At 40.8% G+C, this 24,042-nt stretch overlaps 1 long non-coding RNA gene across 1 annotated transcript in view; it reads right to left on the bottom strand.

Moving 5' to 3' along the window:
* Positions 1-24,042, bottom strand: part of LOC136863412 (uncharacterized) — a 707,299-nt gene that overhangs the window by 232,368 nt on the left and 450,889 nt on the right. Inside the window, exon 2 of the long non-coding RNA XR_010859217.1 lies at positions 18,126-18,161. This is a non-coding gene — a long non-coding RNA (uncharacterized lncRNA). The remainder of the gene's footprint in view (positions 1-18,125; positions 18,162-24,042) is intronic.

The following is a 24,042-nucleotide window of genomic DNA, read 5'->3' as shown; positions in this document are numbered from 1 at the left end:
CAGACGCACGGAAATATGCAACAGCTTCCTTCTCCACATTCCAGAGAGATATCCCAACTTCACTAGGCCCTTTATCCCTACCGGAAACATTTCCGAAGCGTAAAGCCTGTTTCGACCGCGTCAGGAATGGAATGAATGAAGACGCCATCTAGCGGCGAGGATAGGAATTGTGCTGGCTGCCGCACTCCTCCGCTTTCTTTCAATTCCATACTTCACAAGAAAAATGGTCAAATCTTGTAAAAGATCGTTCAACATTGCTGAAGGTTTCACAAGTTTGGAAAAGATTTGGCAAGGTTTAATAGCTTTTCTTTTTTCTTTTTGCAAGTTGCTTTACTTCGCACCAACACACTTAGGACTTATGGCGACGATAGGACAGGAAAGGGCTAGAAGTGGTAAGGAAGCGGCCGTGGCCTTCTTTAAGGTACAGTCCCAGCATTTGCCTGGTGTGAAAATGGGAAACCACAGAAAACCATCTTCAGGGTTGCCGACAGTGGGGCTCGAACCCACTATCTCCCTAATACTGGATACTGGTCGCACTTAAGCGACTGCGGCTATCGAGCTCGGAGCATTTTGTTTCAACATGGCAAACAGCAGTTGCGGTTCTAGGGCTAGCAATGGGATACATTTTTAAAAGAAGAGAAACACGCAATAAACCATAATATAGATGGGGAAAATTTTAATGTGGTCGTCTTAAACATTTTTTCAACGTATTTACTGCCACATCATCATTTGCAGAGGTTAATGAATTGAATGAAATTGATAGCAATGCAACGGAATTTCACATCTTCTTACACGAAAACATTAGGAATTCTTTCTTTCTTAATCCGTTTACCCCAGGGGTTGGTTTTCCCTCGGACTCAGTGAGGGATCCCACCTCTACCGCGTGAGGCGTTGAGTCGGGGGATACAATCGGGAAGGAGGACCGTTACCTCGCGCAGGCGGTCTCACCTGATATGCTGAACAGGAGCATTGTGGGGGGATGGGAAGATTGGAAAGGATGGACAAGGAAGTAGGAAGGAAGCAGCCGTGGCCTTAGGTTAGGTACCATCCCGGCATTTGCCTGGAGGGGAAGTGGGAAACCAGAGAATGGCTGAGGTGGAAATCGAACCCTCTCCACTCAGTTGACCTCCCGAGGCTGAATGGACCCCGTTCCACTCTTCAAATTACGTGGCAGAGGCGGGAATCGAACCCGGGCTTCTGTGGGTGGCAAATAATCACACTAACCACTATACCACAAAGGCGAAGATCGTCATAAGTCTTGAGATGTCTTTCTTACATTCTCCTCATACGCTGACGTTTTATTGATTTTATTGTGGTTCTCTGAATGTCGGCAGAGACACACACATCCCTCGGTCATGAAGACAGCATGCCTTATGGTCAATTCTTTGATCGATTAGAACTTTCCAAGTGCCACAGGCGATCTGACAAGTACACTTGTGAAGACCGGGCGAGTTAGCCGTGCATCCGGGAACCCCACTGACGGCAGCCATGGCCGCTTCCTTCCCACTCCTACCTCTTTCCTATCGCATCGTCGTCATAAGACCTATCTGTGTCGGTGTGACGTAAAGCAAATTTTAAAGAAAACTATGAAGCATTGAAAATTCTTGTGAAATTTTGTGGAAGTCTGGAATGTGACAAAAATATGATCGTGTACAACAGGCATAACGCAGGCAAATCTGCTGCCATTAATATCTCAACATCGTCGAATTCGTTTTCAGTGGTGACAGCAGAGAATAGCGTGGAATGTTACGGAATGGCGACGTAAAGTAAATACACAGGCAGAGCTCCAAATAAGTTACGGGAAGAAGTACAAGCCATCAAATTACAACAGCGCCAGAGAGAAACTGATCTGGGGAATTCACTGAATACATGTCATGACAAACTGGATGACAATGTGCGTCTACTAAAAATCAGCAGCACGGCATAACTCAATGTTTGGCTCAGATTGAGTCTGTAACACAGGAGAATGCTCAATTGCGCTCTAGGGTGAAGACTTTAGAGAATCGGATAACGGAGTCAGAACAGTATTCGAGACGGCACATCCTTGAAATACAAGGTGTTCCTGAGTGTAGGAGACTGTGAAACAGGTAAGAAAGGCTCTTGACATGGAAGTGACGGACAGTATGGTGGATGCATGCAACCGCCTGCCAAAGCAACCGAGTCAAGAGCACAGTGGAATCATTGTGAAGTTTGTGAGATTTGATAAAAACAGCTTTATGGAACGTTGTAGAGTGAAGAGGAATCTGAGCAGAAGACACCTTGGGCTACCTGGAGACAACACGGTATATGTCAACGAGAGTCTGGCTCCGGAGAGGAGGAAGTTGCTGGCAGCTGCAGGTCAGAAGGGAAGAGAAAAAGGACTGTTTTCTTATGGGTAAGAAATGGAACAACAAAAATGCGCAATAATTAGGGTTCTCGTATTGTTGTTATTATTAACAATGATGATCTCGAAAAGATTTAGAGGGCGACGATAAAAAGGAACTGATAATTTATTATCAAAATGTACGTGGACTGAAAACAAAATTAGATATATTCAATGAGAACATATTATGTAGTAATATAGACATTTGTATCTTAAGTGAAAGCTGGCTTGATTCTAGTGCGAATGACAGGGGCAGTACAGAGTGTACAGAGCCTATAGAACCAAGGGTGGGACGGGAAGGGGAGGTGGTGTCCACACAGAAGTCAAGAGCGGATTATCTGTCTTGAAAATTGAGCAAGTAACGAGGGGTTTCGAAGGATTGCTTCTAAAATTACTCGTTCAAGGGAAAGTCTGGTATGTTTGCGGTATTTACGCGCCACCTTCTTCAACGTTAGAGGTATATTAGGAGGTATTTGGATGGTTGGAATCTCACTATGAGATCCACGACAGTAATATAATAATTGCCGGAGATTTTAACATACCAACAGTATGTAATAACAAGACATATCTAAATTTAAATAGACAAACACAGGAGCTTAGAAATTTTATGAACGTATACAATTTGCCTTTGCATAATGTTGTTCCAAATTGTAATGATAGAACTTTGGATTTAGTGTTATTAATTAGTCGGTCGGTAACAAACGTAGCATGCATAAAGAGCGATGATCGCATACTGTCTGAGGACGCTCACCACCCCGCCCTGGAAATAGAACTCCAGGTCACTTCAGATCGTAGAAAATGCTATGGAGTCTCCCAAACAGCTTACAATTTCCGGAGAGCTTCTGTACACTGAGCTAGGAAGTATAAATTGGGGGGCATTATACGAATGCACTGTTGTCGACAATGCAGTAGACTGTTTTTACACGAACGTATACTCGGAAATAAACGTATTGGTTCCTCGAACAAGGAAGGCAAAGTCTAGGAATTATCCGGTTTGGTTTACGGATGACATAATAAAAACAATAAAAAATAATACTTCAGAAAACGAAAGCACATTTCAGAATATTGCAATAGACAATTTAAAATATTAAGGTCGGACGTAAAGTCGGCGATAAGATGAGCTTATAAAAGGTATATAGCATCAGTAGAACAAGATATATCAGGTAATACAAAATATTTTTGGGCTTACGTTAAAAAGAAAAGAAAAAATAATGGTAATTACAATGCATTTAAATACGAGGATAAAATATTAGATAACGATCAGAATACAGCAGAAAGATTTGCAAATTTCTTCTATTCTGTATATGCTCCATAAAAGAGGTTGAAATGGCGATGAAGAAACTTAAACCAGATCAAATTCCACCTTATGTAATCAAACGTTGCATGGAGCATCTTAAGTACTCCCTTCTCTTCATTTTCAAATTAATTTTCAAAACGTCGAAATTCCCATCCTTATGGAAAGTGTCGAGAGTGTGCCCAATATTTAAATCAGCAGACCCCACGATGATTAATAACTACAGGCTGGTATCCACATTGTCAGCAGTAATGAAAATTTCTGAATTTGTACTATATCTTAGAATATCGAATATCAGAAAAACAGCATGGATTTCTTTCGAAAAGATCTACAGTTACACGCAGTCGGTATCCATAGCTCTCGAGAGCGGCGATTAGACGGATGTCGTATTTGAATTTTGAGAAACCTTCCGACAAAATTAATCATGATATACTTTTACATAAATTAATAATAATTTAGGGTTCTCTCATTCATTGTTATGTTTCTTCTCTTCCTACCTGAGCGGAAGGAAACAATATGTGTCGTATAGATGATTTAATTCTAAATAATACGCGGTAAAATCAGGAGTAATTCAAGGCTCTAATTTGGGCCCGTAAATATTTCTCGCATTTATAAATTATCTACCTGATCGACTGATTTATACTGATTGCCTGTTATTTGCCGATGACTTCAAAGTATTCAAAGCCATTTCAACAATCAGCGACAATGAACATCTCCAGTTAGACCTGAATAACATAACTGACTGGGCGATAGAAAATAAATTATATCTAAACATTCCAAAATGTTTGTCCATGTCGTTCACCCGAAGTAAAGCACCCTCCCTCTACACTTACAAGTTAGGGTGCGATGACCTGAGAACCGTAACAGAATGGAAAGACCTCGGAGTATTATTAGACCGGCAGCTGACCTTCACTCTTCAGGTACAGAAAGGGGTCACTTAAGCAGGTAGAACTTCAGGATTTGTGATAAGAAATGTGAAAACATTTAAAAACATAAAAACGTGAAATTAAGTTGTACAACACCTTGGTCACGCCAAAACTGGAATACGTAAGCGTGGTTTGGAGCCCTAGGTGCAAAATACATGTGTATCAACTTGAAAGGGCGCAACAGAAATACTTGGAAATATTTATATTTTAAAAGAACATCTCAATATCCTCAAATGGTTTCGTGTAACGAGCTTTTGTTAAATTTATAAATGGAGAGTTTAGAAGATCGAAGGCAGAAAGATGTGGTAAAATTCATATATAAAATAATAAATTCGCAAATTGATAATCCTGAGTTCCTTTCCCTCCTGAATTTCCATGTGCCACGCCCAAATTCAAGATTTCATTTAACATTTTCAAGTAAAACAGCTAGAACAACTGCGACACCACTTTACAGACTATATAGTATCTATAACAGTGCATCTCGGAAAAATAATGCTCTTGATTTCAGTACAAACATAATAATATTTTTAAAAGAATTCATGAAGCAGGAAAGGCCACAGTCGGAACGGAGCAGCCTTTACATTCTCATTAATGTCATCATAAGCAATGTTAATGCCGTAGACTGTGTTATTGTACTTAATTGTGATACTTTCATTTATGTAGTTAAACTTTGTTCTTATGGCAGTCTAGAATGTCTAGAAAGTAGTTCAGTTTTTCAATAAAAAGGATTAGATTAAGCTTAGTTTAGAATGTATTAAAGTTAGGCTAAGTTGTGTATGTATCACAAACAATGCTGTTGTAATTGGGATGAAAATCCGGTAGCAATAAACTCGTAGCAGTGGTGCTAGTGATATCGGATGCTTGCGCGTGCCGCCATCTTAGGGCCTACGTCACTGAAGATTCACTGAAAATACGAAAAGTTGGTAAGCTGAGTAAAGCTTTGATTTCTGTTGTTTCACGCACATTTCGAATTATTTTTTTCAGCAAATTACCGAGTGCCAAAATGGTGAATATATGTGTAGTGTTTGTAAGTGTACCTTTACTTATTCGCGGAGAAAGAAAGAAAAGTAGTTTCACCGGGCGAGTTGGCCGTGCAATTAGGGGCGCGCGGCTGTGAGCTTGCATCCGGGAGATGGTGGGTTCGAATCCCACTGTCGGCAGCCCTGAAGATGGTTTTCCGTTGTTTCCCATGTTCACACCAGGCCTGGGGCTGTACCTTAATTAAGGCCACGGCCGTTTCATTCCAACTCCTAGGCCTTTCCTATCCCATCGTCGCCATAAGAGCTATATGAGTCGGTGCGACGTAAAGCAACATGCAAGAAAAAAGGAATTTCAATACACAGATAAGTGACTTCCATGTGCTCATTAACACTTGTTGGTTAGTTATTAATATAATAACATTTAACGGCACTACTTATATAGTAACCACAGACCACCTACTTCCGACTTACTTATTCCTGTGTCAAACTGACTGACAAGGGGGCCTTCCGTTAGACGGGTCACGGATTATTTTCCCCTCATTGGCTTAGATAAATTTCAAGTGCCTCATATCAGCTTAACGTTAACGAAGTGGCAAGCGAGCGCGTAGCTCCGTGGGTAGCGCCGGAGTATAAGCATCGAGGGATCGGTTCAAGTCCAGCTGACTGCATGTGTTTCCTTTCTTTCTTGTTCTTCTTATGTTTCATTCTGCCTATCTTCGATGTAAAAAGATTTGTAACCGTTCAATTACCCTCATGGCACATGACAGAAATTCTGTGGGACGGTGTCTTCAAAAACCGTTAAAGTACGTAGTACGGCGTAAAACCAATAACACCATTAACTTATCACGTGGGTGCTCTGCTTCGAGAAATGATCACTGTATTCGAGCGACATGTCGAACTGCCTTTCTTCTCTTTTTACAGATCACGAATGTTCATGAATTTTAGACAACGAACAAGTGGGTTTCACAACCTAACTGTGGAGGGGGTTCCTTTAAAGGCACACATTACTTTACGTGCCCCAGGTGACTCTGGTTGAAAATTGCGAGTTAGACAAGGGGCTCTTAACTTATTCTTATTCTTCCTCGTCTGGAAATTTAGGGAAACCTATGGCCCTCATAAGCACACCTCCTCAGGCAGATATTTTTTAAAGGTGATTTTCTCTTACAGTAAAGCTGATTGCCTCTTACAGTACATACACAAATAATGAATACACAATCTTAGCCAAAAAATATTATGTTTTCAGCCTTTTTTCATGCCACTCCACGCTAAAATAAAATCATCAAATGCAAACTGAACAAAACTAAACAAATCTTTAATACGGTATAAAGTTCATCTCAATGAGAACGTTGTTGTTATTTGACATGAATAAGAAGACAAAGCAACACGCATGCCACCTTTAACATCCAACAGATATCGACTTTTTTCACGTCAAACATTCATCGTTGTCAGATTCTCATTTATAAACCTTTATAAACAACAGTCAGCTCGTTACGAATTGGTGTATTTAAAACGGATTTACAATCAAACCAAGCACAAACGATAACTCTTTATCTGTTATAACTCGTAATTATGACTACGCATTACTGAAAATAAAACGCCTCGGTCTATGAGGTTCTCGTAGTACAGGAAAGCTACCTTATGCTTGCGTTTAGTGACATCCAGCCTCGAACCCAGTCATGAATCATTCCACGTCAACCTCCATACACCTTCCACGCACTAACAAGGGAACTTGCTCAATGTTCAATTAACAAATTGAATGTTGCTGTAAAATCAATGGTGGCGTTATAATTAACTGCTGAAAAATAGCTCGGTGGTTGGGCTGGCTGAGTGTTGCCAACTTCCGACAATTGAAAAACCGCACAGAAATTCTTTATCGTAAAACCATACTGTACTAACATTCACCAAAATACACAAAAATTCAATAGAATGCGTGCAATAATAGCAAGTAGCAATAACATCAAATAGGAACGTGCAACATACACACTTTACCCTTCCTTCATATGTTGGATCAGGACGCAGCCACTTCCTATACTGTTGTTCCTTTCTGGGTGTTTTAACAGTAAGTTTTCATTTTTTGGGTGTCGAAGGACCTGCTTTATTTTTAAAATCAAAAGTTAACCACATCTTTACTTATTTAACATTCGAAATAAACGCGAAAGAAAATAATATATACTTAATTAATACATAGTACGGTAAGTACATCACAATATTATCCATAAGTCTGACGAAATTACGTTATCTATAAGATTTACAACTAGACCCTGCACTGTTACACCACACTTCACACTGGTTAAAAAACGATTGACGGAGTTCGGTGTGGGTTCATTCAAAAGTGCCCCTGAACAAATATACGACTATGAGATCCACAGTTGATAAAGTTTGAATTATGGTAATTCCGGCCGCAGAGTGTCAAGACAATTCAAGCGCTTCAGCTCAAAGGTGAATCACAACATTCAAAGCTTGGGAGTCCCCTGTAGAAATGGAGGCCACGTCCAGGAAATGAGGTATGTTTAAACAGAAAGAAAAAATGTGCAGAACCGTATATAACGCGTACAGAAAGGGTTGGCAACAATCATCATAATGTTAAAACACCGCCACGGGCTCCTGGGGGTAGTGGCAATATTCCAAAAGTTACTACCAGCTGAAATTAAAAAAGAATGATCGCCCGTCATTAAAAATAGTAACTGCTTACTCTTCCTCACTTTCGTCACTTGTAGCTATAAACGCGTACCTTAAGATACATTTTTCCGAGGCTTCCATTGGGACCGCACTCCTTTTTTAACACTCACTAGTAACACAGTAACTGACACCGCTTCCGGTGTCCTCATTACTTCACTGGGATGTTACACTGAAAATAGCTGCGGGGTGTGTACTTTGCAAATAATTCCAGTGTTACCACCATCACGAAGTTATATTTGGATTAGATGCAAAGTAAACTTCCATATAATTATTATTACAGTAGAGTCCCGGTAATGCCAACTGAGACCGAGGACTGTTCGGCTCTGCAAAGTTTTAGATTATCAGAATTTTCTACTGAAGTCCAGCATTGCGCCTGCGTATAGCAGACAAACAGGAATAAGAGAAATAGCTAGTCACTGATATTTTTGTAGCGTTTATAGTGATCTCATACATAACTAACCTCTTGGCACTACAGCCTTGAAGGGCCTTGACCTACCAAGCGACCGCTGCTCAGCCCGAAGGCCTGCAGATTACGAGGTGTCGTGTGGTCAGCACGACCAATCCTCTCGGCCTTTATTCTTGGCTTTCTAGACTGGGGCCGCCATCTCACAGTCAGATAGCTCCTCAATTCTAATCACGTACGTTGAGTGGACCTCGAACCAGCCCTCAGGTCCAGGTAAAAATACCTGATCTGGCCGGGAGTCGAACCCGGGGCCTCTGGGTAAGAGGCACACAGCACGGGGCCGGCTTGATTTCATACATGAATAACAACAATACACTTTTTTCCGTTCAGAAATATATTGTATCATTTCCTTACAACTTTGTTACGTTAACATTTTTAGTTTGAATTAATGACCAAGTTTCCGGGTTAGCGGCTGGCGAGGGTGTACAATGTACGTACTCCTCTCTCGGGGTAGATTATTGGGCAGCCGCACTTTCCCTTTCGATTTAAAAAATTGAATTCAGCCTCGTGTGGAACAAGGGTAGCTATTTATATTTCCGTACTTCTAACAGTGTATACTACAGACATGTTCGCTGCTGGAATGAATTTCATTGTAAAGCTCGATATCGTAATGAGCACGTGTTGTTACAAAATGGAGTGTTTCCGCTTGATTCATCAAGATAAATGTACTGAAACCAGTCGCAGAACAATTAGCGACCTATTTGAAAACGTCTTGTGCTTACGTTGATAGTTTTCCTTCTGACATCAATGGTTCAGCTAGAAGAAATCCGCAGCAATACGACCGATACCCTAACTGTTTATCCTTTTAAAGTAACGATTACTTCCTTTGTCGAACAGAATTAACAGTGATTTAAGACGAGATGGGCCCAATGATATAACGTGGGATATATTTGGTCATCAGCCCCGAATGCAGATGTGTGTGTGTGTGTGTGTGTGTGTGTGTGTGTGTGTGTGTGTGTGTGTGTGTGTGTGTGCGTGCGCGCGTGCGGTAGAACCTGTCACGATGTACAGTCAGAGGTAGGGTGAGCAAGTGCATTTATCTGAGAACAGAATTTTTGGAAGAACTGTGGGAAAACTCCAGAGTGATTTACATTCAGGGTAGCCGTAAATAGGTGATGGGATTCGAACCTAGATCAACAGACAGTGCAACATTGGAATTCTATCGTGAAGGGGACTTAACTTCGGTATTTAACTGTGTTGGGATTATCAACAGCTCGATACGGATGTGTAGAACATGTATGTGCAGGCCACGAAGGCGCCTGGAGGAGTGGAAAGTGGACTGAAGAGGTTAGTTGCCTCCGGGAATTAACTTGTGCTCATTTTTGGTGAAGCCTGAATGAACCTCAGATCTATGCAGCGCGCACATCTTTAACGCCTAGAGTAGGCAGCATTCACAGCCAGCTCTTTGAAGTTTTTCGGATTTGGAAAATCGAAAATGGCTTCATCCTCGAACTGAGCAAACCATAACAGGCAGTCAGTTAGAGCTTGTGACTATTTAATTCGAAATACAACTGGGGGTTTCGAACTCAGCCATCATGTAGGATGCGAATGACAACTGCTGTCAAGGAACTAGGAAAGAAACCAGTCGTGGACTTTCTACCACGGAGAACTATTCTAAACGACCTATGCGTCTTCCGAATCCGGCAAGTCTGGCCCCATGGCCATCATGCTTTAACACGCTGAGCTGCAGGATATCAACTGCATTACATCGGGTTGAGGCATCTTTGCACAGCAGTGAGTTGAAGCAAGCCGTCACTAACACGGGCTTATAAGCACTCATAGTTTATTGCAGCGGTCAATTATCTGAGTTTTGTCCGGCTCGCTGGTTGAATGCTTCAGAGGTCCACGGGTTCGATTTCCGGTCGGGCCGGGCATTCTAGCGTTTAAGGTGTTTGTATTCATCTATATACACGTCGTCGGAAAATAAGCTTCGGTAACAAGAGTTCGCACGGAGAGCAGGCAGACTGAAGGATACGCACAGCAGCAGGGTATTGATACTCATTATCCAAGCACTTGTTTCAACGGTACACCAAGACATCTACGTCCAGTCCCTGAAGGCTGAACGGCCGTATTACCATCTTGGTGATGGATTTGTGACAACCTTGGTCAACAGTCCTACGTACTTTGTGTACGAGTTACGTCTGATAATAAAAAATAAAGCAAGCTTGAGTTTTGTATACTAATCATCTTACGTTTGGATAAAATACAGTGTGTTCTGGAAACAGAAGTGTTTACATTTGAAAACAAGAAATAAAAGTCCTCCAAACGTGGATCACAAAATTAATATTTTCTTAGAAATGAGTAAATGCTTGCCATCACAGTAAGAAGAGTAGATCTGCTGTGAATTCTATGCAACAAAACAAGAACGGAGACATCTTAAGTTGCCAGCGACCTCTACCAGAATCGAGTCGGCTATCTTGGGACCGAAAGAGGAACGACTAACAAACTGCGCCACTGAGGTCGACTCCCACAGCTAAGAAATAATAATAATAATAATAATAATAATAATAATAATAATAATAATAATAATAATAATAATACCGAGCGAGATGGCTACGTGGTACGTGCGGTGAAGCAGTAAGCTTGCATTCATAAGATGAGTTCAACCTATCGGGAGCCCTGAAGATGGTCTTTTTTATTTGCCCGTTTTCACACCAGGGCCAGTATCATGATTAAGAATTCTGTTTCCTTGTCTGCTTCTTGCCAAGGAACCAATACTACGTAGGTGGATCAAAAGGTTAGTTGCACTAACGCGCCGCAGCAGCGCGCTGTGTGTCGCAAATGTGGGCACAGCGGAGAAAGGGACAGACACTGCCCACACTTCTGTTAGGCAGGTCGCTGCGGTGTCTCGTCTAGTATTGTGTGAATAGCGGCCAAATGCAGTGGCGCGTCAACTGGACGTTTACTCCAAATATGAGGTGCGTGCGACAATCCGATTCCTATGGGCCAAAAGGAAGAATTGCACGGACATTCATCGTGAAATTAGTGCTGTGTATGGGGAGCGGGCCATTTCCCAGCAAGGTATCGTAAAGTGGTGTCAGCAATTCGAAGCCGGACGCACGGATATCACGGACAACCATCGCGAAGGCAGGCCCGCAACGTCCAGGGCCCGTGCAATGGTCAACAGTGTGAATGCGATCATTAGACAGAACCGGCGCATTAAACTGAGAGAAATCGCGACGCAGCTGAACATGTCGTATGCCAGTGTGTTCGCCATTGTTCACGAGGACCTTGGATATCGTAAGCTGTGTCAAAGATGGGTCCCACGTCTTCTCACCGATGAGCACTAGGGACAACGTTTCCAGTCCTCCCTGGCATTTTTGCAACGCTATGCCGCAGACGGCAACGGGTTTCTGCGGCGAATTGTCACAGGCGACGAAACGTGGGTCCACCACTTCACCCCCGAAACGAAGCGAAAATCAATGGAATGGGTTCACCCCTCATCACCACAACGAAAGAAGGCCAAGGTTCAACCTTCAGCCCGTAAGGTTATGGCGACAGTGTTCTTTGACGTGGAGGGTTTGCTGCACGTGGAATTCATGCCGAAAGGACAATCAACGCGGCGTCGTATTGTCAAACGTTGCACCGGTGGCTTAAAGCGATTAAAGAGAAGCGCCGGGGGAAATTGAGCGCCGGTGTGATTTTGTTGCACGATAACGCAACACCTCACAAGGCCCACCAAACGAGAGAACTGCTGCAGCGTTTCAAGTGGGAGGTCTGGCAACATCCACCCTACAGTCCCCACCTAGCGCCAAGTGACTTTCATCTGTTCGGTAAGCTCAAAACGGAGTTCGGTGTTCGACGTTTCCAGACCGATGAAGAGGTGAAGGCCGCTGTCTCCGAGTAGTTGCAGAACGCTGGAGGAAATTTCTATGCATCCGGCATCGACAAGTTGGTTGTGCGTTCGCAGAAATGTTTGGAGTCTCTTGGAAACTATGTGGAAGAGTGACGTTACAGTGAATGTCCTTATAGTCGTGTTCCACGAACCTGCTACGCAGGCGTAGCAGGGGGAGAGGTGATACTCCCACGTGGCGCGTCCCAGGTGGCAGATATGGGGGTCCTAACCGGCTAACCGGGGGACTTGAGGGAAATAAAATACCTCTCGCGGACCAAACACACTACCCCCTGCGGGTGGGGGACGCACATGTAGAAAACACCCGCGGTATCCCCTGCCTGTCGTAAGAGGCGACTAAAAGGGGCGACCAAGGGCTGACTGAATTAGAACCATGAAACTAATTTTGAATCGTACCATCACGCGGGTAACACCATGGGTTGCCTGTACTTGCGAGTAGTACCACTATATTAGGTATGAAATAAGTTTGTGATTAGTAGCAGCTGGAGGGGGTTCTCCTGTGGGTTTCCAGTACCCGTGCGTCGTACCCATGTGAGCAACACCGCGGGTCTGGGCGTTGCCTGTGAGTTGTACCACTATATGAGCGACACCGTGGGTCTGCGTTGCCTGTGATTGGTACCCACGCTGTGAGGAACACCACGGGATGTGTGGTTAGTACACCTAGGTGAGGAAGCTTATCGGTCTGCGTTGGCTATGAGTGGCGCCATTGTGTGAGAAACACCACAGGTCTGCGTTCCCTGTACGAAGTGCAAACCTTGTGAATAGTACCTTCTTGTGTGGAACACCGTGAGTCTTCGCTACTTTTGATTAGTAGCCCGACATGACAACAAATACCATGGTTCTACTTTACTCGCGACATGTACCATTCTGTGGGGTCTTAGACGTGGATTTTGCACCCCTTTAGACATCAAGCATCCTTGTGCTTTATAAATGGTCCCTTGGTCAGTAATACTATTATTTTCGATCTTTTTTTAGTCTGATCCACTGTTTTTTGTTTGTTTGTTTGCATTTTGTTTTGTTCATGTCCATCAAATCATTCTTCATGACAATTTTTATTTCATTTTGGTCAGTGGATGTATTTGACCTTTTTGTTATTTCATTTCGTACCATTAGGGGCCGATGACCTCGATGTTAGGCCCCTTTAAACAACAAACATCATCATCATCATAGTGGTGTTGCTGTTGTATAGGTGGTGTAATAAATGGCCATAACTGGGAAGTGCAACTTATTTTCTGATCTGTCTTCGTACAAGATATGCTGCTCTTCTAAAGATAGTAAACATACACTCATTTCTCAGAAGATAATTATCGTAGCCATGCTTGTAGGACTTTTATTTCTTGTGTTTGTCCTCTCTAAATATTGGAATACTTTCTCAGAACACGCAAACTTTTGAATAATCCTACTAAAATCAACTTGACTTGTTTCCCTTCATTCCTAGGTGGAACATAGGGCCTTCACCTCCCTCCCTGTCTTGTGGACTCTTCCTTAGGGAAGCTTGTTGTATATTTTACTAGCAGGATGACCGCGCTTTGCTACGGTTTTAAACTGAAAGTCGTTATTCAAAATTTTACGTCCGCTGGCGGTTAAGCCCGCAGTTCGTACTTTAAAAGGTTTTGGAGGAATTTCGGATCTAACACTCATTTGAACCCTACAGAACTGGAATGTTTTACAACCCTACGAGGACGCAGGGGCAAACATCATGCGATATACTGACTTTGTACGTCGAACAGTGAAGGATGAATGAGTGTTTTGCAAATATTTCTTATTTAACATCTAGGACATAGAAGACCAACCTTCATGTAAAACGTCAATTTCGGTTTCGGAAGAACGAATATTGTGATTTTCTTCCGGAGTCAGGGGAAAAATATTGTGTTTTTCTTTACAATTTGTTTAACGTCGCACGACACAGAAAGCGGCTGTGGCATTAATTAAGGTACAGCCGCAGCATTTGGCTGGTGTGAAAATGGGAAACCACGGAAACCATCTTCAGGGCTGCCGGCAATGGAATTCGAACCCACTATCTCCCGGATACAAACTCACAGCTGCGCGCCCCTAACCGCACGGCTATCTCGCCCGGTTTGAAGTCTATATTTGGCACCGAGAAAACAACAACCTTCTCATAGAATTACAACTTCATACGTGAAACGATTTTGAAGGAATGAATAATTCTGTTTCCGGAGCTAGAGGTTCATCAGGCCCAGTCAAAATCACTTAGGGGTGTATGCTGAAACACATGTTGCATTATTTTTTGTAGAGTATTTATGCTAAATTTCAAGAAAATACAACCATTTTGTTTTTTGCAATACAAACTTGTATACCCCCTTTTCGCCCGTTCAGCTGTTGATTAGAACATTAGTAAAACACGTGTCTAATTACTTACATTTTGGAATACCCTGATCAAGAGTGTCAATAGACACTTTTATAACGTTTCTTCATACAAACATTGAATCCCTTTATTGGGTCGAATTTTGATAAATCCCTCGTTAACAAATCTCTACATTATGAAATGGAACCACTGACCAAATTTCATATTTACAGCTTCAGTGGCTTTAGCTCGGCGATGATGAATCAGTCAGCCAGGACATGTTATCAAACATTACTCACGCACCAAGTGCAGTACTACGGACTGTTGACCAGGTTGTCACAAGCACTTTTAATGAAGTAAGAAGGGCTGTTTTATACATGCAATCTTCTCTTTATTTAGTAGTAAAGTCATATTTTGGGGGATCTGCGGGTACAGTTTGTGTAATGCCGACCGCGTTACACGGTAGGAACTAGCTCCGTTAGCATGTACACTAACTAGCAAGATACCCGTGCTTCGCTACGGTATTATACTGAAATTTATAATTGAATGTTTATTGTTTTAGATATATAATCCGCCGAAATTCGCGATATGACTCGTTTTCTGCGAGAATCCACCAAAATTCCCGATCTGACTGGTTTTCTATTATTTTACGGCACGTTTCCTCCCATTTTTAAATCTTCCTTTCCAGCAATCGATTTCGTACTTCCCGGGCTAGGCTCAGGTATTCCTCCCGGTCAGTTGGGTTCGTAAATCTTTGCCATCTTTTCCTATAATATTTTTAATATGGATAAAATCCTTCAGGAGATCCGGCGTGGTGTCATATTGGGTGCCTTGGTGGCACTGAACCCGCGGCCGGACTGCATTCTTAGTCATTACCCGTCCAGGAGCCGTTTCCAGCGCGGTCCGCGCATTTGACGACGGTCCGGAATATTATTATTATTATTATTATTATTATTATTATTATTATTATTATTATTATTATTATTATGTGTTGCTGGAATGGCTGATGACAGGGAAAACCGGAGTATCCGGAGAAAAACCTGTCCCGCCTCCGTTTTGTCCAGCACGAATGCCACATGGAGTGACCGGGATTTGAACCACGGAACCCAGCTGTGAGAGGCCGGCGCGCTGCCGCCTGAGAAACGGAGGATCCTGATAAGTACATTAATAACAGTAAAATCAATTGGTCTCACCTCCTTCTACACCCCACCCCCACCGCCGTTAAATTTAATTACCGCCAACCCCCCCCCCCAAATAATTAAAAGAATGCTTGTTTCTTTATGTTTAAGGGAGATTCCAAACACCAATGTTCACGTCTATTACCTTCAGTTTTGAGATATAAGTATCCCCATAAAAATAATTTACTTTTTTCACTTCATTTCAAACTACCCCCCCCCCAAGTGAATTTTCCCGCAAAAAATACTTGTTTCTTTAATAGTAAAGGATCTTCCAAATACCAATTATCACGACTATGACTTCTTCAGTTTTTGATTTATGTGTCCTCATGAAAGGAATTCAACTCCTTTACACTCCCGCCCTCCAAGATGGTTTCCCCACTAAAACGCGTTTTTCATTGTTTTTAAAGGAGATCCAAATACGAATTTTCACGTCTGTAACAACTTTAGTTTTTATTAGATGTATGCATTCTCATACAATTAAGTCAATTAATTTCTCAATTCTTTCACCCCCCACACAACTTCATTGGATATTCCGAGAATACGTGTTTCTTTACTTTTAAAGCAGATTGCAAATATCAAATTTCACGTCTGCAACATCTTCATTTTTGAGATATCAGTAGCCTAATTAGAAGAATTCATCACCATTTTCAGTCACTCTTACCCCCCCTTCCACCCAAGTGGTATTTCCGAAAACCTAAAACACACTTTTCTTTATGTTTAATAGAGAAAAAAAATACCATTTTTCACTTCTGTAACATGTTAAGTTTTTTTTAGATATACTGTAAAAGTTCTCATTTTAAAATTTCACCCCTTTTGAGTTCCCCTTAAGTGAAGTTTCCAAAAACAAATCACCTATATTTCTTTACATTTACAGGAGATTTACACCCACTTTTTACGTCTGTAACATTTTACGTTTCCAAGATATTCTGTAGATATTGTCTTTCAAAAAATTCACCCCATTTTGTCACTCCTATTTAACCGCCATTAATTGGCTTTTCCAAAAACTAAAAAATACGTGTTTCTTTATTTTTAAAGGAGATCCCATATGCAAATTATCAGTTATGTAATATCTTTCGTTTATGAGATATGTGTATCCTCATTAAAGGTATTCAACCCATTTTTCACCCTTTTACACCCCTCGTATTGGGATTTACTGGAAACAAAAAAATACGTGTTCCTTTATTTTTAGAGGAGATTCTAACTACCAATTTTTACATCTGTAAATTTTAAAGTTTTAAGATGTAGACACACTCATTTTAAAAAGTTCACCCCCCTTTTCACCCCCCAATATTTGGATTTTCCAAAAACGAAAAAATACGTGTTTCTTTACTTTTAAAGTAGACCCAAAATACCAATTTTCAGGTCTGTAATATCTTCAGGTTCTGAAATATAAGTAGCCTCATGAAAGGCATTCAACCCATTATTCACCCTTTTACACCCTTCCTATTGGGATTTTCCGAAAACAAAAGAATACGTGTTTCTTTATTTTTAAAGGAGATTCTAAATACCAATTTTTACATCTATAACCTTTAAAAGTCTTGAGATATAGATACACTTATTTTAAAATATTATCCCCTTTTCACCCCCCCCCCCTTTATTGGGTTATCCAGAAACAAAAAAATACGTGTTTCTTTATTTTTAAAGGAGATCCCAAACACCAATTTTCAGGTCTACAATATCTTCAGTTTCTGAGATATAAGTAGCCTCATTAAAGGCATTCAACCCCTTTTTCACCCCTTTTCACTCCTCCTATTGCGATTTGCCGAAAACAAAAAAATACGTGTTTCTTTAGTTTAATGAAGATTCTAAATACCAATTTTTACATTTGCAAACTTTAAAAGTTTGCAGATATAGATTCACTCATTTTAGAAATTCACCCCCTTTCCACCCCCCATTAATTGGATTTTCCAAAAACAAAAATACGTGTTTCTTTATTTTTAAAAGTGATCAAAAGTACCAATTTTCAGGTCTGTAATATATTCAGTTTCTGAGATATAAGTACCGGTATCCTGATTATTAGAGTATTTCAGCAACGAACACCCAAGTGCCTCAGCCATTGCTTTGTTTTAAGAAAAGACGTCTTACCTTCCAAACGACACCCGATCTGGACGTGGGCAGAATCTGTAACAAAAATTACAACACATTGTACTTCAGTGAATACACTAGATGTCAACAATACACAATCAAACACTGCTATAGAACAGATAGAACATTGAGGGACCAGGAGTCATAAAACCTTAACGTTAAATACTTTTCAGAAAACAACGTAGAAATTAAAGAAAATAGTCATCATACACAGGTATAGGAGATCGCTGTGTATACAAGACAGTGTTACCCACCTCGACTGACAGCGTAAAGCACAGTCCTCACCGGCAAAGTATAGAACAGTATTTGAAACATGTATAGAAATATTTCTCATGGTATGACAGACACCAGGTCCTAAATGAAATCAGAAATTTCGTGCTGTTGCCAGGAAGTAGCATTTTAGATTTAGCGCATTATTTCAGTGTCGGGACTGATGTCCTCTGCTCACGATATAGTTCTATCCTCGTTTATAAGAAATATCACAAATTCGCCTTGCTTTTAGGCAAATACTGATGGGTATAATTGTTATGAAATGATGCATACGTGAAGATATTCAGAGATCAATTCATTTATTCCTTTATCTTTTTACAAACTGTTCTACGTCGCACCGACACAAATAGGTCTTATGACGACGATGGATAGGAAAGGCCTAGGAGTGGGAAGGAAGTGGCCGTGGCCTTAATTAAGGTACAGCTCCAGCATTTGCCCGGTAAGAAAATGGGAAAACACGGAAAACCATCTTCAGGGCTACCGACAGTGGGGCTCGTTGTCTCCCGAATGCAAGCTCACAGCTGCGCGCCCCTAACCGCGCGGCCAACTCGCCCGGTCACTTAACCTTAAGACCAAGTTGTAAGGCATATAATAATAATAATAATAATAATAATAATAATAATAATAATAATAATAATAATAATAATAATAATAATAATAATTGTACCCGAGGTCCACCTTCTCCGTGCATTTGAACTGAGCGCCTTTTAGAAGGCCATCTGTGATGTAAATCCTGAACTGTGTATTGGAAGACGTTTGGAACTTTAATCTTCGGATGTCTCCACTGTCGACTTATGTGTCCCCTATGGTGGGAGGGCACACAATTAATTTTCAAAGGAATGTTGCTTTTTCGATGTTTGTTAACCTGAAGTATTTGTAAACTGTTTTTTGTGTGCTGAAGTTGTCAGCACTGCATAGCCTCCTTCTTCTCGAAAGTATCAGCCAATGTGAAATTTTGTAAATATATTTGATAGTGATAACCAATCAAAATTGTGGGTGTATACAGGTCATTATCCTAGATAGTTCTTGAACTTTCCCCTCCGCTTTTGGGCCCTACTGTCTTCTTCGCTCCAGTCTAGAGTGCATACGTACTAGAGGCAGGGAGAAGTCTTGTTCGCCGTCGGAAGGCCCACCAGCTTAAGGTAATGGCAGAAGCTTTTAAATATGTCATAGCTCCGGATAGCTGACTTGAGGGTAAGGTTTCAAATTCATTCTTAATGTAAATTTCTAAAGCTGAGTAACATATTTTAAATGTACATCCCCAAGCAAGTCTAAGGACTTTGTTCAAATCCCTGTTGGCAAAGATGTAGCTTAGGGAGTAGAGAGTGTGACTCTGATTTTCTAAAACTTTAAATCTTAACCTTATTTTGGAACGACACCTACTCACCCTCTGTAACTTCGGGCCATAAGCCCAGATAGGATATTAACTGCTTTTCAAAGTGTATTTCCAATGGAGTGCCAGTGTTTTGCCTCCTAGCATTTTGGTTATGACCACTAAGGCCATTTAGAATGGGCTCTTATTGCCTCTGTTTAATTTCTAATTACTCATAGTCGAGCTGAAATGACTTGAACATTGTCAAAGTAAGCTAATGTAAAAATTTGGGTTAGAAACTTGTTGTTTTTGAGAGGCTGGAATGTTGTAAATTTTGGAGCTCAGCCACCTAGAGTATAACTGAGTGGAGCAGAGGTACTCTTTGAAATAGTGTAATTTTTGAGCTAAAAAACTCATCTCTTCGAAATCTTAACGTCAACAATTTTCTCTATATTACCTAATTGTTTTAGGAGTTCTAATCATTATTGTTACAAGAGCTTACGAGCTCACCATTATTCTATTCAACTGCAATTTGTTTATCAAGTTTAAAAAGGAAAGAAATGAATTTTCAAATTTTAGTGTTTTAAATTTATTACCATCTCTTCTCTGTCCACAGATTCAAGCCCGCACGATATCCCGTGACAAGTGATATCAGAGCGTGGTTGAATGGGTCTGGACAAGCCCTTTTTGACGACTTTTTATAGTATTGGGATTCGAGCGCTAAACATTTTTCTGTTTCCGGATTTTCCCAAATTTTGTCAAATTCTTTTTAATTGTGGCTTGTCCTAGAGAACTCCTTGCTCCGTGGTATCTGCGCAAGGAAGAACTAATTTACGAACTCTCTATTATAACGTCAGTGGCTCAGACGATGAAGTGATGGTTTTTTTAAGTTCAAGTTGGCGAGTTTGATCTCAGCTCAGTCCGGTGATGCTTGAAGATGCTCAAATACACCAACCTCATGTCGGTACATTCACCAGCACCATAAATAACCTTTTTGTGACAATAATTCGGAATCTCGTAACTCAAAAAACAAAACCCATAGCGCAACAGCATATTAGAGCCTTGCCCGGCCAAAATGACAGTTGCCCATTCAGATGGCCTGTAGATGCTGAAGTGTCACGTGGTCAGTGTGACGGCATCCTCAGACGTATTGCTTAGCTTTGTTGACCGGGACCATAGCCTCTCGAAGCTGTTGGTTGCACAAAGCTGAGTAAACCCTGGTCCTGACCTTAGTCTTAGACAAGTGTACCTGGGAATCAAGTCCGGGGCTCCGGGTAACACTTTAAATGTCAAATCAATAATAATAATAATAATAATAATAATAATAACAATAATAATAATTATTTTCCAACGGGAGTGCCTAGTACAATCTGAAGTGGAATATATTTGAACCCATTGCACATAGAAAGAAAGAAAGAAAGAAAGAAAGAAAGAAAGAAAGAGAAAGCAAGTCTTATCTTCAAAGAACATCTGCCACATATGTGAAAGGATACGTATAACCTAGAACTGGCCCCCATGTCAAGTAGAACTGTGCGTGAGTGATTTTTTAACCATTTTCTTTACGTCGCACCGACACAGATAGGTCTTACGGCGACACTGGGATAGGAAATTGCTAGAAGTAGGAAGCAAGGCACAGCCCCGGTATTTGACTGGTATGAAAATGGGAAACCACAGGGCTGCGGACAGCGAGGTTCACACCCACTATCTTCCGAATGCAAACTTATAGCTACGAGACTCAAAGCACGCAGCCAACAACTCCAACAATATACTAGAAATATCAGCTCACATTAGCTAGGATCCACTAGAATATGTTATCTATTAAAACCCGTGCAGAAAATGTACAGTCTGGTCTCATACTCAGAAGGTCCACAAGAAACCACTCCGAGGGTGGTTGAACTCGCCTGTCTCCTGAAAGTTTAGTGTGTACCCATTGGCTAGCCTAGTTAGTGTCTCCTACTGAGGACCGTACATTCTTGTTTCGGTTACCATAGTGCGTGATTAATATGTCCAATAGAAAGCTGCGTTAGGTAATCGAGCAAAGAATATCCCGCAACATCTTCCCGATTTACAGTAGTTCCACAATTTAAAATACTAGCACATGCACGATGAAATCAGGAAAGGACAGCGATCGAGGAACACATTAATTTTGTTGTACAACCACACCTTCGAGCCAAGCCATGGTTCTCAGAACTGATTGCCAAATGAAAAATCATCATAGCTACAGTAGCCTATTACCAGGATGCGCTTCAATCATAGTTTTCCGAGTCACCACTACCACTTGTTCTTCGCCTGCAGAAGATGTAGACAATGAAGACAGAAGTTTCCAACATCCTTATTTACAGTTCTTGCTTCACAAGATAGAAATACATCATCGACCATCTCAGAGAAACGTATTTACTGTATAGAAATATTTCTGTTAGACCTGTTACTAAATTTTGATATAATGTTTCCTTTACAGGCATAAGCTGATTTATTGTTTTTATTTTCATATTCTACACGTTAAAACAATAAATATATCTGCTTGTACGGACTAAACACCAACTGAAAATAAATACATTTTGAAAAGCCCAATATACCCTTGTTCGAAAACAGAGGAAGGGAGACACGTGCACCATGGGAAAGAGCAAGACAAAGCAGGCTCTGTACGCTTCAGGAATGTATTCGAAACAAAACAACACAAAGAGTGAGACTTTTTAAAAGCAGAAGGTATCTATCTTAAGATTCCTCACGCTGAGTGCTGTGGAGTGACAAGAAACGGTAATAAGTGAGTGTCATAAGCTCAACATTTATTATCCAGACAAAAAAGAGTTTTTTCGATGATAATAATATTGCATTTAATGACTAAGGGTAAATTTGTTATCAGCACGGTCTACTTTCACGTTGATGACAATGGACTATAATATTGAATGGTCTCGTGCAAGATGAGGTTAACTCCAAACTTCACAAAAATCTATTGATTCCATTATACAGAGCCACTGTTGGTGTAAGAAAGGGGTCACATTACAAACTGAAGGTAATACATCCGGAACTTGCGGAGTTCTTGTGTTTGGGACAACAGGGAATGAATCCACCCCCCAGGGATGACATAGAAAGTGAATTTTCACAGGAGTGTAAATATGATTGCAAGCAAATACAAATATTCCGATGTTGTGAGAAGAAATATGTGAATGTTGAAGAGTGCATAAGAGTAACGGGGAAAGTCGAACGGCATTAGGCTTTTGTCCTGCACTGATAAACTGCTTGTCCACACTCACAGATGAGGGGAAAGCGATTTTCTGTCGTTATTTGAAATACCGAATCATGAAATAATAATAATAATAATAATAAACAGACGAAGAAGAAGAAGAAAGTGACGAATGAGCTAAGCCGATACGAACAACCGAAAAGAAGACACGGTGTCCCAGGCTCAAACGAAAGCAAACTTCACCGCCAAATTTAACGTGGCCCTCGATGGCCCCATCGAATAAATAAATAAATAAATAAATAAATAAATAAATAAATAAATAAATAAATAAATAAATAAATAAATAAATAAATAAATAAATAAATTTTCAAATACTGAAAGATATTTTTTCATAATTTGGAGCAAGAAAATGTGACTCCATTTTATATTTCTGTTAATATCAATAATGTTAAATGGAAACAAATTCGTTCTAGCTACACCTCGTATTTATATCCTGAGCCTTACGAGATTAAATATGTTTTCTCTCTCTCCTGAAAAATGTGGCAAAATGGAGTAAATCCCCTCTTGTACCAACCCCTCATTTGTAATTCATTCAGGAAATTAGGAAAAACAAGGCAACAACGAAGTACTTGTCAAGAACTTCAAAGAAAAAATTAAGGGAAAATGTCGCGGTTAGCCGACAGCCAAAGACAGAATTCAATTATGTCTCCGAAACGCATAAATAATGATCCAGTAGTTGAAGGCTCTGGGCGCTATCGCAGTCTATACGGATACCGGAGAGAAGTGATATGACAGAGGTCTCAGAAAGTGATCAGCCACACTTCACAATTCAAAGACTGGGAAAATTGTGTAACTCAAGAATTTTGTATCATCCAACCATGTCCCTAAACTACTTCTGACAAGAGAGTGTCCCTGCTTCATACCAGAAGCTTGGGAGATCGCGGCTATTCCGAAGGTATGCTAGGCAATTTTGTCCGATTGTGCCGAGAGTAACATTTTCAAGAAGGGGAAAAATGTATGCAGGACAAAAGCCTAATGCCGTTTAACTTGTAATGAAAACATCCGAATTAGGATTTAGGGTCTCAAGTGATGAGGAAGATAAGAGCATGACTCAATTTCATATTTGATTTTCCTTTTTCAAGTAGGCCTGA

Source organism: Anabrus simplex, chromosome 2, assembly GCF_040414725.1.
Source record: "Anabrus simplex isolate iqAnaSimp1 chromosome 2, ASM4041472v1, whole genome shotgun sequence".
NCBI classification, from domain to species: Eukaryota; Metazoa; Arthropoda; class Insecta; order Orthoptera; family Tettigoniidae; genus Anabrus; species Anabrus simplex.
The sequence above is the reverse complement of the archived record's forward strand: the minus strand, read 5'-3'. Positions and strand labels throughout refer to the sequence as shown.